This window comes from Ictidomys tridecemlineatus, chromosome 10 (assembly GCF_052094955.1).
Source record: "Ictidomys tridecemlineatus isolate mIctTri1 chromosome 10, mIctTri1.hap1, whole genome shotgun sequence".
NCBI lineage: Eukaryota > Metazoa > Chordata > Mammalia > Rodentia > Sciuridae > Ictidomys > Ictidomys tridecemlineatus.
This window is the reverse complement of record NC_135486.1, coordinates 31295694-31311515: the sequence shown is the minus strand read 5'-3', so window position 1 is coordinate 31311515 and position 15822 is coordinate 31295694. Positions and strand designations below refer to the sequence as shown.

General features: G+C 37.5%; 1 long non-coding RNA gene across 1 annotated transcript; it reads right to left on the bottom strand.

The window, feature by feature from the left end:
* Positions 1–728: 728 nt before the first annotated feature.
* LOC144367168 (uncharacterized) lies at positions 729–3450 on the bottom strand. The gene is made up of 2 exons (XR_013426466.1): positions 2908–3450; positions 729–895 (listed from the first exon to the last, which is right to left on the bottom strand). It is a non-coding gene; the product is annotated as an uncharacterized LOC144367168 (long non-coding RNA).
* Positions 3451–15822: the final 12372 nt, after the last annotated feature.

Sequence of the window (15822 nt, the reverse complement as noted above, 5' to 3'; positions counted from 1 at the left end):
ATGCATGCAACTGATATATAGTCCAGGCAAGTTCTGCAGGCAGTTCAAAGTGGAAGAGTCTATCAATATGTCCATTTCCTCCCAAAGTAAATCAAGTCCTTGATTGAGCATTACTTGTTGAGTTATATTCATTGATGCATCAGTTTATACAGTTTACTGTGGTAGCTATCATAGAAGCTGTAGTTTGGCTTTCTTAGTCTTCACCGGCACTGGGATGGAGATGGGAATTCTGGCAATGATGTTAAAGAGACATTATCCTGAACAGAATTATTAAATATAATGAAAAGGAAAAGTGAAAGTAAACAAACAGATCTGTTAATCACCTTTAAAAACAATAGTAAGCAAACAGATCTATTAACCACCCTTGAAAACAATCATTAACAGCTGTTTACCTAATTAGATTACACCACTTAAATCACGTGAATAAAAAAAAAAATTCGGATCCATTTTTTCATGAGCGCTCCTCATATAAAAATATGGACATACACACATACTGACATGCAACACAAAACAGGGCACACATAACATACAACATATAAGACAATAATAACGGCCTTGTAGCTTTACCTAGGTAAAATCTCCATTGCAATGTTTAAAAACTCCACAGTCAAAAAATAAAACACAGTCAAAAAACAAAACTGATCAGAAAAACATTAACCTAGGTTTGTATGAGCTCAAAAAATAAAATAGAACTACGATGTGGGAAAAATGCAATAATAAAATAGATATTGAAAAAAAAAAAAAGGCACCGTGGTTAATCACTGTCGCAGATGTAAGAATAGCCAAGCTGGAGCTCTGGATTTCAGCTGTTATGGATTTCAGTCAAATCATCTTCTTTTTCTGTAGAAATTGTTTTGGTTAACCTCTCTGGAATCCAAATCGGCTGCTGTTCTCCCTGTGGGAACACACAAACGGAACCCGGACTCCAGACAAACACTGGGTCAGGAGCTTTCCATTGTCCTGTTAGAATATCTTTCCAAAGTACCTTAGGCTTATGTACATTTTTCAGATACATATGTCTTTCCGCAGCACTAAGTCCTGATGAATGCAAATTTAGAAAGTTTAGAGTAAAAAAAGGGTTATTTTAAGTTTATCTTTGGGGGATATGTACCCCTTAAAGATCCTTTTAAATTTAAGTCTTTCAAAAGCATTTTGCCTTAGTTTTTAGAATTACTTTAGTCCTTTTAATTTTTTTGATGTGGTTTTAAACCATAATTGTCTTAGCCTTTTGCATTTCCTATCTGAAATACCTTTACTTGACATTTTCAACTATTTTCTATCTTATTTCTATCTTCTAGTTTTCTTCTAAGGTTTTTATATTTACCCTTAGTTGCTTATTACTCTCCTCGTTTTCTTTTGTTGTTTCCTTTTCTGTGGGTTTAAAATTCTTGTCTTTCTACATCTTTTTTATCTTCCTATATCTTATTTATCTTTCTACATCTTCTCTCTCTTTTTACCTTCCTGTACTTCTGCTTTTGAAGTTTTCCACTTCAAATTTTTAATCTTCTTTATCTAAATCTTTTATCTTATTATCTTCCCATTTTCATGGGTTATATTTTTTTTTCTCCATCATGAAGGCATCTTAACCACCTTCAATTTAACCTTTTAAAGCCTTTTGCAACTTACTTAGACATTTTACAACTTTTTACTTTACCACACAAAGATTATCTCATCTCCCTCTTTTTGGTTTAATAAGTACATTTTAATAGTTAATAGTTTGATGAGTAAAGCAATCTTTTATCTGCCATGAAGGTATCTCAACCACCTTCAATTTAACCTTTTAAAACCTTTTAATTATCATCTACACTGTACTTTTAAATGTACTTTTTCTCCACCTACAGCTTCACTCTTTTAAACGAGGCTTAGATTCTGTTTAAATCGCTTAATGTTAGTTTACATGGCTGCCCTTCAACCAAAGGCTTTTTACTCCATTAAGAAGCTTTGTCTCAATCTGCCATGTACAAATACCTTTTTCTTCTTTCTTCCTTTCTCAAGCTTATAAAGTAAGTCTAGTTTCCTCAAAATCTTTTTAAATGGCATATACAACTTTTTACTTTACCATACAGAGATTATCTCATCTAGAAACATTTATTTAACCTTTAACCTTTTATATTAAAATATATTTCCACATCTTGAACCTTTTTATATCCCTTTTTTAACCATTAACACTTTTTATAAATTCACATTCTGAAACAACCCTTATAAAATTACTCCACTTTAATAAGATGAAATACTTTTGTTTTCTAAGGTACTATTATACTGTAATTGAAACCCAACTGAAACTTCTTATACTCTCTGTATATAAATTACACATGAGAGAATCTTAACACTTAGTAACCTTGTTTAGCAAAGACACAGACCAAAGCAATATTAAACTTTTTTTCCATTTACCAATTTATGAAAACACACATAATGCTTAAATATATTACCTTATGGAACTTAATAAGTAAAGAGTACTTGATTTCATATTTAGTGGTTGATATTTTAACACTTTAGCTTTGTAAATTAATCAGCTGTCTGTAGAAACCAAGATCTTAGACAATTAAACAGAACTAGCCATCTCTTTCTTGTTCAAGAAAAATCCTTCTACAGGATACCATGATGGTCCTATTGATATACTTAATAACTCATCTTTAAAAAACCATGGGCTACATTTTTGTACTGTATCAACATATGCCCTAGCTGTTCTTGGTCTTATTGGGGTGCCTCCTTCCTCTAACAATTTCTCTTCCTCGGAGGCGAAAAACTTCAAACCTTGAGTCAACCATTTTCGCCAGTTTGCCTGAGAAAGTTCTAGGAACAGGCAACTTGAAATAAAAACAAAATAAATCAAAACAAGAACACGTTGTTTTTTGAAATGGTCACCCATTTTTTTGCTCTCCTTCAGGATCGAGCAAATTCACTTACCCCCAAGCTTCAGACATCCCTCGTACGGACCACCAAATGGCAATGCCTGGGCTTGGCACAAGATTCAGGAGGCACCCACACTTTGTAGATTCAAACAGCAATTCTTTATTCCAGCTCTCACACCACCTCCACACAGGTCCAGGGGCAAACGCGTTCTGCCGTCTACCCGCACAATCCACCTACTCCACGAGGCTATCTCCAAATCCCATTTTAATCTCACGAGAACTCAACGGGAACAAGCAGCAGGAACACCCTAATCCCAGCAATAATCTTCAACTTCCAACTTCCCTAAAACCCATTATCTTAAACTGGCAACGCCTTAAACTCAAGGAGCCGGTTACTTCCTCAAACCTGATCAGCTCTAAACCCGGATCTGCCTAGGTCCTTGAGCAAGGTCACCTCATTAAAGCATGCATGCAATGTTCCATCAAATGTCCTCTAAGCAGCATGGGGTACGCTTGGCAAGGAAATTTCGATGCGTCATTCCTACTTGGTAATGGCCCTCAGCAGTTGCATTCTTAGGTGTATATTTAACAGAAATAAAAATCTATGTGTATCAAAGACATGTACAATAATGTATAGAGGAGCATTATGTGTAATAGTCACAAATTGGGGGGAAAACCCAAGTGTACATCTATAAGGTAGATTGGGTAAATAAATTTGGTCTAATTGTACAATGGAAAATGAATTAACTATTCCTATCACAATAATACACATATATCTCTCAAACAATGCATAAGAAACCGACATAAAGAAGATATACTGTATGGTGCCATGTATGAATTCCTAAAAAAGGTAGAACTGATTTGTGGTGTTAGAAATCGATGTAGCAGTTACCTCTGAGAAACACTCAGGAGAAGGTATAATGGCTTCCAAGGTGCTGGTAATGTAAGAAGTAGAACATTACCTGGAGCTTAGTGAGTTTGTTCCCCCAACACACATTTTTTTTCACAAATCAATGAAAACTTACCTGTTTCCATGGTGATGTAGAAAAACCTGATTAGATTGAATTTAACAGGAATGAGAGAGGAGAAATTCAAAGCAGAAAAACTAGAAACAAACCAGGGGCAGTGATGCACACCTGTAATCCCAGTGACACGGGAGGCTGAGGCAGGAGGATGGCAAGTTCAACACCAACCTGGGTAACTTAGCCAGACCTTGTCTCAAAAACTAAAAAAGCCTGGGGATGTAGCTCAGTGACAATGCCCAATGAGTTCAGTCCCGTGAACCAGGGGAAAAAGAAAAGAAAACAAACAACAACAACAAAAAAAAAAACCTAGAAACAACTCTTTGGAGAAGTTTTGCTACAAAGGAAGCCAATAAATAAACAAATAGGTAGAAAATAGGGTCCAGAGAAGTTTTCTCTCTTTTTTGAAAATGCTGAATCCAGTGGAAAATGAGAAGCTGATGATGTAGAAGATAGAAAGGAAAATTTCGAGAGCCAAATCCTTAATAAAATGTGTGTGGGGGGGTGGGATCTAGTGCTGGTGCAACGGAAGTGGGTTTAAATTGATTAACCAACTTTAGCAGGTGGAGAATTAGGTAGGTGTGCGAGCTGGTGTGTGGACGTTCTCTTCTGATCGTTTCAATTTCTCAGTGAATGAAGAAGCAAAGTCATCAACTGAGAGTGAGGAGAGAGAAAAGGTATCGGAGGTTTGTTTTGAGGGCAGAGAATGTGAAACACTGTCTAGAGAATAAAAGAGAATGGACTAAAGAAGCATTACAGGCAGCAGTAAGAGCCACTCAAGGTACATGATCGTGAATTCAAAGAGACACTCATCAGCAGATTGAGCTGCCAAGGTTGGCCGAATAAGTGCAGGCTCCGAATAGACAGAGAAAATTGACCATTGGGTTTAAACAGGGTTGTGGGTTTGCTAAGTTGCACAATGAGTTCAGAAGCAAAGTTATAAGCATAAACAACATAATGACTATAAAAAGGGATCATCGCATTAAATCTAGGTAAGAAAGGGGAAAAGCACATCTTGTGGGTGAAGTCTGACCACAAGCGGAAACAGAGCCGGGTGCAGTGGCGCATACCTGTAATCCCAGTGACTAAGAGGGCTGAGACAGGAGGACCACCAGTCAAAGCCAGTCTCAGCAACTTCTCAGGCCCTAAACAACTCAGCGAGGCCCTGTCTCTAAATAAAATGTTTTTTAAAATAGCTACGAATGTGGCTCAGTGATGAAATCCCTCTGGGTTCAATCCCTGGCACCAAAAAAAAAAAAATGTGGGGGAAACAGTTTAATACATGGATTAGTATGTGGTATCAGTGATATAAGACGAGGGACCCAGGTGACCTTTTGTATTTGTCAGCAATCTTATGCAAGTACCTAGGGAAATCTCCTCCTGGGAAAACCATCCCTTGACTGCAGAACCACAGATATTCCTACAAGCAAAACAAAACAAACAAAAATCTAGCAAAGCAACCCCAAAATGTACATAAGGAACCTTTCTCAATTTCACTTGCTTTTTCAAGGGTGAGTCTGTGGTATGTAAATATCACTGGGTTTTAGGATGGGACTAGAAGGCAGAGTTCATGAATTCTAAACATAGCTCTACCTCTTGGGTAAGTTATTTTGACACACACATCCCTCCCGGGCCTTAAGTGTCTCATTTGTAATACAGGAATAAAAATAGTTCTTAGTAGAATGAGTCAGACATAATTTTCCTATGTTCACATATGAATATACGGCCAGTGGAACACCCCATCATGTACAACAAGGATAATATGTCAAAATATGCTCCACTGTCATGTATATCTAACAGAAAAATAAGAAAATAACTGAATGAAAAAAAATAGTTCTTGCTGAAGGTAGGAATGAGAGTAGACTGAATCAGACATTATTTCCCTATGTGCATTCTGATTACATGACCTATGTAACCAGGTCATGGTACAACCAGAAGAATAAGGTTATACTTCAGTTATGTATGAAGTTTCAAAATGCATTCTTCTGTCATGCATAACTAATTGGAACAAATTTTTTAAAAAAATAGTTCTAACTCATGGGGTTTTGAGGACTAAAGGAGAGTTTGTTTATTTTAACTACTACTCTCATTATTTAAAGGGTTAACTCCGAGTTCTTTAGCAATGATACAAACTAACTACTAACTATATGTGCTGGCTCATTTGCTACCAAACATCCTATTGTAGTCAATCTCTGGAATACCATTTCCCCCTTTAATCTTTAACAAAATTACAATGTTCAAAAAGGGCATGAAGAGCTTGGACTTGATTCAAACGTTAGTCCTTGGGAAAGGTGGATCAATGAGTAGTAGGCAGGAAAACTAAGATCAAAAAAAAAAAAAGAATTGAAAAAGAGAGAGAAGGAATTGATCTCAATAATGCCCAGGGCTCTTTATGTACACATGAAAGAAATTAATCCTCTCCAGATACCGGCTCCTCACCCCTCAGCCTGTGCCACCGCAAGAAAGAGTCAGGAAAGGTACAGCAGACATTAAAACACAGTGTTCCTCAGGGACATGGGTCGTTTTAAATAACAAAGAATAACAAAGACCAGAACAGAGGCAAAAGTAAAAAAGAAGCAATACAGAACTGTTCGGTTTTGCCTCCCCGGTTCCGTCAACCCTCACCCACATGTACCTTCATGCCAGGCTCTCTGCAGCTTATTGTTCCCAATGATCTTCAACAGTGTTCTGAACCAGGAAGATTTTGTCTCTTAGGACCTTTGGCAATGTCTGGATATATTTTCAATTGTCAGAACTGGCGGATGCCATTCACATCTAGTGCAAAGAAGTTGGATATGCTGATAAGCAACAAAATAGTTCCCAAATATCTGGCCCAAAATGTCAATAGTGCCAAGAAATCAATCACCGTCTGCCTTTGTGACAGAGTGAGAATACCAAGCAATAGGCTGGGCTGGGGATGTGGCTCAGTGGTGGAGCATTTGCCTAGCATGCTCTCAGGCCCTAGGTTCAATCTCCAGGACTGCAATCAAACAAATAAATATACCAATAGCAGAAGGTGTAGAAATCACGTAAGGAAAGAATAGATTTTTCAAACAGCAGATGGATCCAAAAAATACTTTCCTCCACAAAAGTCAGGACTACTACCCACCACCCTGAGACATAGTGAACAAATCAAGGAACTAAGACAACCAAAAGTTTAAATTACTGGCTCACATTGGTAGATCCAGATTTAGTAAGTTGCAGTTTAGAAGATATATGTGTAGAAAAAATGTTTATAAAGGAAAGAATTTACAAGAGTGAAAGCAAATCATTTCTATTAGGATTTATTTGAATGTTTTATGATTTTTATCTTTCTTATTTGTTTACTTTTTAAATTTTGTTCCAATCAGTTATACATGACAATAGAATGCATTTTGACATATTGTACACAAATAGAGCACAACTTCTCATTCTTCTGGCTGTACACAGTGCAGTCACTCTAGTAGGGTAATCATACATGTATATAGGGTAATAATGTCTGTCTCATTCTACAGTCCTTCCCATCCCCACAGCCGAACCCTCCCCCCACTCTCCTCTAAAGTTTCTCATCCTTCCTGACCTGCCCCCACCCCAGCCCCACTATGGACCAGCATCCGCTTATCAAAGAAAACATTTGGCTTTTGATTTTGTGGATTGGCTTATTTCACTTAGCATGGTATTCTTTAGTTCCATCCATTTACCTGAAAATGTCATAATTTCATTCTCCTTTCAGGATGAGTAACATTCCATTGTGTATATGTACCACATTTTCTTTATCCATTCATCTATTGAAGGGCATCTATGTTGGTTCCATAGTTTAGCTATTGTGAATTAAGCTGCTATAAACATTAATGTGACTGTGTCACAGTATGCTGATTTTAAGTCCTTTGAGTATAAACCAAGGAGTGGGATAGCTAGGTCAAAAGGTGGTTAAATGGTGATATCAAATGGTGATATCAAGTTTTCTAAGATAGCTCCATACTGCTTTCTATAACCGTTGCATCAATTTGCAGTCCCGCCAGTAATGTATGAGTGTTCCTTTTTCCTACATCATCACCAATACTTATTATTGCTTGTATTCTTGATAATTGCAAGTTTGATGGAGTGAGAGAAATCTTAGATTAGTTTTGATTTGCATTTCTCTAATTGCTAGAAAATTTTTTCATATGTGTGTTGATCGATTGTATTTCTTCTTCTGTGAAGTATCTGTTCAGTTTCTTAACCCATGTATTGATTGGGTTATTTTTTGGTGTTAAGTTTTTTTAGTTCTTTATGGATCTTAGGTATATAAAATGAGACCTCTATCTGAGGTGCGTGTGGTAAAGACTTTTTCCCATTCTGCAGGCTCTCTCATCATGTTATTGATTGTTTCCTATGCTGAGAAGAAGCTTTTTAGTTTGAATCCAACCCATTTATTGATTCTTGATTTTACTTCTTGAACTTTAGGACTTCTTGTTAATAAGTCTACTGTTTCTTCAATTAGGCACAGGGTCTCTGTTCTTGTGCCTAAGTCTTTGATCCACTTTGAGTTGATTTTTGCACAGGATAAGAGACAGAGGTTTAATTTCATTTTGCTATATGTGGATTTTCAGTTTTCCCAGCACAATTTGTTAAATAGGTTATTTTTTCTCCAATGTATGTTTGTGGCACCTTTGTCTAGTATGAGATAACTGTATTTATGTGGTGGGTTTGTCTCTGTGTCCTCTATTCTGTACCACTGGTCTACATGTTTATTTTGGTGCCAATATCATGCCATTTGTGTTACTATTGCTCTGTAGTATAGTTTAAGGTCTGGTATTGTGATGCTACCTGCTTCACTCTTCTTGCTGAGGATTGCTTTGGTTATTCTAGATCTCTTATTTTTCCAAATGAATTTCATGATTGCTTTTTCTTGTCCAATGAAGAATATCATTGGGATTTTAATAGGAATTGCATTAAATATGTATAACAGTTTTGGTTGTATGACCATTTTGACTATATTAATTCTCCCTATCCATGAACATGGGAGATCTTTCCATCCTTTAAGATCTTCTTCAATTCTTTCTTTAGTGTTCTGTAGTTTTCATTGTAGAGGTCTTTCATCTCTTTTGTTAGATTGATTCCCAAGTAATTTTTTTGAGGCTATTGTGAATGGGGTAGTTTTTCTAATTTCTCTTGCAGCAGATTCATTACTTACGTATAAAAATGCATTTGATTTATGGGTATTGACTTTATATCCTGCTACTTTGCTGAATTAATTTATTAGTTCTGGAAGTTTTCTTGTAGAATTTTTTGGATTTTTTAAATATAGAATCATGCTATCAGCAAACAGAGATAGTTCTTCTTTTCTTTATGTATATCCCTTTAATTTCTTTCATTTGTCTGATTGCTCTAGCTAGAGTTTCCAGGACTGTACTGAATAAAAGTGGTGAAAGAGGGCATCCCTATCTTATTCTAGTTTTTAGAAAGAATGTTTTCAATTTTTCTTCATTTAGAATTATATTGACCTTGGGCTTAGCATAGATAGCTCTTACAATATTGAGGTATGTTCCTACTATCCCTAGTTTTTCTAGTGTTGTGAACATGAAGAGGTATGATTTATTATTATTATTATTATTATTATTATTATTATTATTAGGCTACTGGTGATTGAACCCAGGGACAGTGTACCACTGAACCATATCCCCAGTGCTGAGGCTGTCCTCCAACTCATGATCCTCCTGCTTCAGCCTCCTGAATAGCTGCAATTATAGATTACTGGCATGCATCACTGTGCCCAGTGAATTTTTTACAATTTTTTTTAAAGAGAGAGTGAGAGAGGAGAGAGAGAGAGAGAGAGAATTTTTTTTTAATATTTATTTTTTAGTTCTCGGCGGACACAACATCTTTGTTTGTATGTGGTGCTGAGGATCGAACCCAGGCCACATGCATGCCAGGCAAGCGCGCTACCGCTTGAGCCACATCCCCAGCCCTTTTTACAATTTCTTAACGTTTGGATTTATGTGTTTGGTTGAATATAAGTTTTTATTTGATATTTGTAATGCAAAGATAATGTGAATTCTTGAAAGAATTGTATCTATACTTTATAAATCTATAAATGTCCCTCTTATCCTCTCCAGCCAGGATTTTGCTCTTACCACTTAACCAAAATTGCTCTTGTCAAGATTTCTTTTTTTTTTTTTAAAGAGAGAGAGAGAGAGAGAGAGAGAGAGAGAGAGAGAGAGAGAGAATATTTTAATATTTATTTTTTAGTTTTTGGCGAATCCAACATCTTTGTTTGTATGTGGTGCTGAGGATCGAACCCGGGCCACACGCATGCCAGGAGAGCGCGCTACCGCTTGAGCCACATCCCCAGCCCCTTGTCAAGATTTCTAATGATTGCAGAATTTGAGACTTGTCAGCCATAAAGCCATGGGATTACCAAGGACTGAGTCCTGAATTACTTCAACCTTAAGAGGTAGAACAGAAGAAAGGGAACCAGTAAAAGGGAGAAAGGATAGACAGAGAGGTAGGAGGAAAACCAAGTAAGTGAAACAGGAAGACGATATTTCAGGAGGATGGAATAATCATCCGGATCAAAGGCTTCTGCTAGAGCAAGTTCAACGAGGCCTCATCACTGAATTTAGTTGTGTGGAGAAAAATAGCTACAAAAGCAATATAATGACAACCAGGTCCCTCCCCTTTACTAGTTCTGTTCCCAAACATAACTACTTTCACGTCTTTGCACTGTTTTTTCTAGTGTTACACATTTCTTGCCACTTTAGGAAAGGCTTTAGCCCTTTTAATAGGCATCAAACATCCGGGGTGTTTGGATAGCAAACAGCCATAGAAGCTCGAGGTAGTGTCTTTCTCTAGGACAGAGGGCAGATTTGTTTATAAAGTCAAGGAGTCTTTGTAAGTCCCTCAGGAGAGATTTAGAGGCATGGTTCTCTGGTGATGGTTGCAGATCTTATTAAAGATCTCCTTCCCTCCCCAGAGAAGATTTGTTTTGTTTCCTAACCAGGATAACAAAGGTATATGCCTTGGTATAGAGCAAAGTTTGGGCAGATATGGTATTGGTCCCCTTATAAGATCAGGGGTTTCCTAAGCTTAGTGTTTCCCAGGTGTGACAGAGACCACTGTGTATTCAGCCTCCACTGGCTCACTCTGCTTTCCTTCCCATGGTCCCCCTTGGATTTTTTTTTTGTGTGTGTACTGAGAATTAAATTGAGGGGCACTTAACCACTGAGCCACATCCCCAGCCCCCTTTTTATATTTAGAGACAGGATCTCACTGAATTGCTCGGAGCCTCACTAAATTGCTGAAGCTGGCTTTAAATTTGTGATCCCCCTGCCTCAGCCTCCCAAGTCATTGAGATTACAGGTGTGTGCCACCACGCCCACCCTCCCCCTTGGATCTTGAGGCACAGGGCAAATTGTTGCAACATGAAGCTCATATTGCCTGCTGTGTCATGTGTAGTAAAGAGCCTACTGTTTCCTTCCCCACTGGGTTTATGGAAGTCTGGTAAGTCAGCCAGGGAGATACCCTGTGCTTAGGGATTACTTGACCTCTTGATTTAATGGTAACAATCTATGATTATAATTTCTTTCATGTATAATTTTTCCTAGAGCAAAACAGTTTCCTCTTTTCTTGTTTGCACTTTTCAAGGAACTTGGGTTGCATCAGTAAACAGTCAAGATTACTACCTTCATGGAGCTCACAGAAAGGGCAAGAGACAATGCACATAATAAATAAGTGTGGTGCCGAGCAATTGTAGGATTTTGAGTCAAAGAGTGGCATGGTCTGGCTGAAGTGATAGGAGGAGTGCTCAGCCTGCTGTGTGGAAACTGGATGGTAGAGGAAGATGGATGGAAACAGGGCTAATTAAGGTGCATCTAAGAGAATCCAAAGGAGAGAAAGGCGTGGTTTAGATCAGAGTGATGGCAATGGGAGTGGTGAGAGGTAGGTAGATGTTGAGTATGTTTTAAGATCAAACCAAGAGGATTTCCTGAAGGCTTATTGTAGAGTTTGAAAAAAAGGGGTCAGGATAACTCCAAAGATTTTGTGTGCACTACTGGAAAGATGGAGCTGCTATCCTCTGAAATGAAGAAGGTTTCTTAATATGGCTTTTTTTTTTTTTTGTACCAGGGATTGAACTCAATGGTGCTTAACCACTGAACCACATCCCCAGTCCTTTTTTTTTAATATTTATTTTTTAGCTTTCGGCAGACACAACATCTTTGTTTGTATGTGTTGCTGAGGATTGAACCTGGGCTGCACGCATGCCAGGCGAGCGTGCTACCACTTGAGCCACATCCCCAGCCCCCCCCCCTTTTTTTATGAGTTTTATTTTGGCCAGGGAGTTATTAACACAATTAGGCATAGCAATGCATTGTTGCTCTGTTTTTTTTTATGTTTTTATTTATTTTTATGAGGGTGCTGAGGATTGAACCCAGTACCTCATGTATTCAAGGTGAGCGTTCTACCACTGAGCCACAACCCCAGACCCCCACACAGTCCTTTTTTGATATTTTTATTTAGAGACAGGGTCTCACTGAGTTATTTAGGACCTGGCTGCTTTGCTGAGGCTGGCTTTGAACTCAAGATCCTCCTGCCTCAGCCTCTAAGAGCCACTGGGATTACAGGTGTGCTCCACCGTGCCCAGCCTTTATGTTTTATTTTGTTTTGTGGGGAGGGGAGAAGGTGGGCAGTGGAGATTGAACCCAAGGGTGCTTAACCCCTGAGCTACATCCCCAGCCCTTTTAATTTTTTATTTTGAGACAGGATCTCACTGAGTTTCCCAGACTGGTCTCAAACTTGTGATCCTTCTTCCTCAGACTCCCAAATTGCTTGGATTACATAAATTACATGTTCAAAGTCACTGGCTTTGAACATGCTTGACCATGCCCAGCTCTTCACGTCTTTTAAAGAAATTTAATCATTTTTGTCATGCAGACCTTGTACCTCCTTTTTATATTTATTGCTAGGTACTTCGTATTTTTTGTTGATATTAACATATTAAACTATTACTGCAATATTAATATTTTATACTTAGTAATTATGATATAATGAACTTTTTTCTATTTTAGGTTGAGGTTATATCTAGGTTTTTGTTGTTGTTGTTTGGTGGGGTGGATTGTTACCGAGGATTTTGTGGCACCATTGAGCTATACCCCCTGGGCCCTATGAATGTTGAATTTTCTCTTTGTTCCATTTGAGGTAGGATAGAAGAAATAAGAAATGGGTAGAAAGGAGACATCAAGGAAGGACAAAGAAATAAGATTTTATTTATTTTTACTGAGAATCAAACTCAGGCTCACTTTACCACTGAGCCACATCTCCAGTCCTTTATGAGTTTGTTATTTTGAGACAGGGTCTCTCTAGGTTGCTTAGGGCCTTGATAAATTGCTGACACTGGCTTTGAACTTGCAGTTCTTTTGCCTTAAACTTCCAAAAACCATTGGGATTACAGATATGCAGCGCCATTGCATCCGATTGGAAATAAGATTTTAAATTTTTTTTTAAGAGAGAGTGAGAGAGAGAGAGAATTTTTAATATTTATTTTTAGTTCTCGGCGGACACAACATCTTCGTTGGTATGTGGTGCTGAGGATGGAACCCGGGCCGCACACATGCCAGGCAAGCACGCTACCGCTTGAGCCACATCCCCAGCCCATGGAAATAAGATTTTAATTCAGAAGTTTTGCATACTTTTCAGGGCCTGTCACCACTTGAAGCCCATCTCTCTTCCAGTCTGTCTCTCCCAGGTTCCTGGGAAACCTGTAAATCGAGCACTGTGAATTAACTCCCCAATAAAGTGAAGAGAGTTACAATATTTCAAGAAAACTATAATTTAGGGGACTTTGCAGCGCTACCTACTGATCAGATAATGAAGACCATGTCAGCCTAAGGATCTGGAGATTGATCAGACCACCAGAAACCACATTGAGGTCAACAGACTGATATCATTCTTACATACCCTTTACACTCATCCCTTACCAAGTTTCTTTAATAGAAGAGCCAGGAACCCCCCCAAATGCATCTTTCATTCTTGAAAGGACCCATATTCTCCCTTGAATGTAACTCTACTTTCCTAAATAAACCTGTCTATGCTTCCAAATGGCACAGACAAATTATTTTTTATCATGTATGCTAAGAACCTCACTGGTCCTGAATAAGTTCCCCCTTCTCTCTGGAACACCTTGGACCCTTCTCCCTTTTCAGAGACACACCTTCTCTATGATGCATTGATTTTCCTAAATTATCTATGCAAACGCATGTTATAAGCTAATACTGATTATTTTGTTGCTTTCTTTTCAACTTTCATCCCTCATTTACTTTTCTTAAGTTATTGCACTGGCTAGTACCAGAATTAGCAAACCATGGCCTTCAGGTTAAATATCACCCCCAATAAAGATTTATTGGAACACAGTTATGCTCATTGATTTATGTATTATCTATGATTGTTTTTAAGCTACAAAAGCAAAGATGAATAGTTGAGACAGAGACAACATGTCCTAAAATATGTGCTATCTGTCCTAAGGAGAAAAGGGCTGTCACCTCCTAGTCAAGGATTATTAATATCATATCCAATAATATCATTAATTACAGACATTCTAGCTTTGTTCTAAATTAAATGAAATATATCTAAAAGCATGATGTTTACAATAGGATTTTGGTACATAATATTTATCAAGTTAAGGAAATTCCCATTTATTTCTAATTTTCTAAGAGTTATAGGGCTGAATGTTATTAAATGCTTTTTCTGCAACTAAGGAGATGATCAGGTGTTAATTCTTACTTAATCTTTTAAAACAGATTGTTGTAGAGTTTTTATTTTGGTCTTTGCTTTGATACTGGTGATAGTATTCCAGTAGGCACATGCTCTACCACTGAACTACATCCCCAGCCCATTTAATTTTTTTTTTTTTTGAGACAGAGTTTTGCTAAGTTACATAGGGCTTCACTAAGTTGCTGAGGCTGGCTTTGAACTTGCAATCCTCCTGCCTCAGCCTCCAGAGTTGCTGGGATTATAAGCATGTGCTATCGCACCCTGTTTCCTTAATCTGTAATTGGGAAGAAATTCATCCATAGACCTCTTATCTTTAACATCTTTCATTCCTGAGATAAACTCAATATGAAATAATTTTTTTAAATAACTGTTAGATAAAAATTTGCTAATACATTAATTAAGAACGATACATTTATATTCATATATAAGATGGACAATAATTTTCCTTTCTTGTACTATCTGTGATAACAAAGCAGTATAATTTCCAAATGTTCATTGAGCACTTAATATCTGAAAGTATGGAATGAAGGGCTGGAAGTATCCTACCCTAATAGAGGTCAAAGTTTAGGGAAAAAATCAAAAACATAATTAATTACAAAATAAATCAGACATAACCACCGTGGTAAATGCTAAGAAAATGCAGTACAGAGTCAGGATGTCAAATAAGATTGAGATGGTTGAAAAAATTTGCTCTGGGGCTGGGGTTGCAGCTCAGTGGTAGAGCACTTGCCTAGCATGTGTGAAGCACTGGGTTCAATTCTCACCACCGCATATAAATAAGTAAAATAAAGACCACTGACAACTAAAAAAAAAAAAAAAAGTATTAAAAAAAATTCCCTCTGAAGAAGAACGACAGTAAACCAACTCTTTATTAGTTTTCTGTTGCAACATAATAAATAATTGCAAACAGTGGCTTTAAGTAATTTTGAGGATTTTACAGAGATTTTATTAACAGTTCAGATGCTTTATTATAAAAAACAGAAAAACAAATTCAACATGACATAGGTTTCAGACTTAAATATGCATTTGCATTACCCCAGGGTTTTTTAAACCCCATCATAGCCTCCAATTCAATCCCTGGTACAAAAAAAAAAAAAAAAAAAACAGTGGATTTTTGAGTCCAGTCACACCAGTGCACCTGATGTGCCTGCGCCCCTCTGTCCTATCAGGGTGTAGATCACACACTGCTTCTCCTCATAGACTGGCTCAGGGTTCCAGCA